Raw genomic sequence first — 3,265 nt, 5'->3', positions numbered from 1 at the left:
CAAACCTAAAGAGTGGTGCAATAAAAAGTAGCCAATCAGAGTCAAGCGGTAGATACACCTCCTGTTCTGCTTCTCACGCAAACCACAAGTTAAAAAATAGATAAATTATCGTGTGATGATGTCACAGTGCAGGAGTAAAAGTTTGTTTTCTGTTCAAAAACAGATGCTTTATTTGAGTTAAAGAACATTTGCCAGTGTGGTTACAGTATGTGTGTCGCAAAGCTTTGAAACAGGAAACAAACAGCAAGTTCCTGTGGAAAGAGCTATTGTTTTATAGCTTCACATATCCATCCTGACCTCCTCCATTACTCTATATCATAAACTGTATGTGAAAGATGGAAGTAGCCGTATTCCTGACTCTCACTTTTCAGGGGGACTTGTGCTTTATAGTATTGTGGCTGTCCCTATCTTGATCTTTTTGAAACAGAACTGATTTTGCCTCGGTTTTGGAGCCAACCATGGAACCCATGCAGCAGGCAAAGCTTTCTTTCCGGCATGGAGATATAGTTGGACACATCAGCGGTGAAGAGTATTACTTGGATTAATCTCTGATGCATCCATCGGAGTATGACTGCTAGATAGAAAGCACATCAGCATTTTAAAAAAAAGTGCTTGGGCGAATAAGGCATGTTGTATGAAGTACTGAAGAGTCCTCCAGAGTAGAAAGGCTCTATACAAGAATAAGTTCATTTAAAATCTTTTATTTACACATGGGATCCTGGTTGCTGTCTGGAGGTGTCCCAGTGAAGCAGTTACCCTTCTCCCACTAAAGACATGAGGGATTAAGCAGTGCTGATTACTTAAGAGGTTATACTATCAAGTCCTATAAGCTCAATGAGTCTGTGTGGATAAGAGGAAATCCAAAATAATTTCAAACTTGTGCATCATATTAAGCCCAACATCGCCATGACATTCATGCCCATGATGAGTGTATGTAAACCTCTGACTACAACTCTTTATTTCAACACAATAAATACTCACAAAGCTAATCACCATTTCTCACTGTGCCACTTTTCAAGGCCATAATCAGACAAAGAAATTAGAACAGTTTTGTTCTACTACAAAACATTAAATAAATAAAGACTATATTCTTGCCTTTAATGGTTTCTATAGACGAACGATGAAAAAAAACAACTTTTCCCAGAAAACTTTTGTTTTGCTAGACAAAGAACATGAAGGTTTTGTGATTCAGAAAAATGTTTTTCTTGCTCTCCTTTCACAGCTGTGGCTGTTAACCTGTGGTTTTTGTGGTTGATTGTCAGGCCAATCCCTTTAACTTGAAATCATGCTTGCCAGTGTACTGTGGAGGAGAAAATGTTTTTTCAGCACATAATAAATGTCATTTCTCTGGCAGAGAGAACCACTCACTGTAAAAAGTCCCCCAGCTCAGGTGCTATTTTGATAGAGCTGATGGTATCTCACAGCAGACAGACTAAACATCAGGACATCACGAATGCCTGAAAGTGTCTCGAGATAATTTGAAGATAACATTTCTAATCTGGCCACGTAACCTCACACACTTACTTCCTGCTTTATATTTGAAAAAAAAGATAGACAAACACAAACTAGTCCATAATAGTGAAGTGGAAGAAAATGATGCTTGGTGTTCAAAAAGTTTTACGAATAACAGGGCTCTCATCCCCTAGCCCTAATTACTGGCGATGTAACACTAACTGAATTCTGTTGGGCTGTTTCTACCACCTTCGCACATCTACAGACTGCAGACTCTGACTTTTTTGCACAATAGCTCCAGTGCAGTCAAATTAGATGCAGGGTGTCTGTGAACAGCAGTTTTCAAGTCTTGCCACAGGTGCTCAACAGGATTTAAGTCGGGCTGTATGTTTAAGGTCAAACCTCCTCCCCATTCTCAAGTCTTTTGCAGCCTTTAATAGGTTTTCTTCCAGGTTTGCCCCGTGTTTACATCCATCCATCTTTCCATCAGCTCTGAGCAGCTTCCCTTTCCCTGCAGGAGAAAAGTGTGCCCACAGCATGATGCTGCCACCACCATGTTTTACAGCTGGGATTGTGTTTTCAAATCAATGTACAGTTTTGCATAAAGGCCCAAAGATTCAATTTTGGTCTCATCTGACCAGGGCACCTTTGCTGTGTCCCCTTCATGGCTTGTGGCAGACTTCTTATGGCTTTCTTTCAACAATGGCCTCTGTCTTGACGCTCTTCTATAACAGCCAGATTTGGGGAGTCCAGATTTTCCCACCTGTCAATCTCTGCAGCTCCTCTAGAGTTAACGTGGGCCTCTTGGCTGCTTCTCTGATTAAAGCTCTTTGATTGGCCTGCCAGTTTACTGTAGGTGGCCTGCCATATCTTAGTGTTAAAAGCTTGAGATATGGTTTTGCACTTTTTTCCTACGTACTGTATGCTAACAGCCCCGTTCACCCAGTTTATTTTTTCATTTTGCCCTCACTCAGCACTGAAATCTCAAACCTTCCTACTATGGGTCACAGACAGAAATCTCTTTATTACACCTGTCCTGCAAGAAAACACAAGCTCCAGAAACTCCAGAATTAATTTATCAGCAGGGAAACATTCACACAAACAAACAAACAGGACCTTTGCCTTTCTGTAAAGATTTTGAGCTGGCCATGATCCTGGAGGACTCTGTTTAGTCCTGTTTGGAAAAGTTTCCATGCAGTTATCAAAAGCTCAGCATGTGGCCAATTCAGAGGAGGCCTCTGTTTTCATGACTGGTTTGATCTTTCCTGTCTGCTGGCAGTGATGGGCTTGTTCTAAGAATGTACTAATTTAGTCCATTTAAAAAGTTTTACAGTTTATTGTTTTTTTTTTAAATGGTATAAATTGTGAATACATGTGTAAGAGTATCACATTCGAATCAAATTAAAAGTAATACATGATTGATGATGTGTTTAAATATACTAGTGTGCAAAAATGATTAAACACAGAAACAGAATGTACCAAAAAGAAACAAAAACAGTAGATTGGAGCAAAGACGGGACTATATATGAGCACACTGAGGTGAAATTAAACCAAAACAACACACAGAAAAATAACCATCCATCCATTTTCTTAAATGCTTCAATTGAGGGTCACAGGTGGGCTGGATTCGTACACCCTGGACAGGTCGTCAGTCGTCAGAGATGATAACATTCATACTTAAGGCCACTTTAGAATCACCAATTAACCTAACAAGTCTGCATTTGAAGTACCTGGAGAGAGCCGCGCAGTGGATTCGAACCCACGACCTTGTTGGTGTGAGTCAACAGTGCTAACCACTGCAACAAAGAGCAAA

This window comes from Diplotaxodon limnothrissa, linkage group LG15 (assembly GCF_057381915.1).
Source record: "Diplotaxodon limnothrissa isolate DT_005_m linkage group LG15, D_limnothrissa_male_GT1.1, whole genome shotgun sequence".
NCBI classification, from domain to species: domain Eukaryota; kingdom Metazoa; phylum Chordata; class Actinopteri; order Cichliformes; family Cichlidae; genus Diplotaxodon; species Diplotaxodon limnothrissa.
This window is presented reverse-complemented; position numbering follows the sequence as displayed.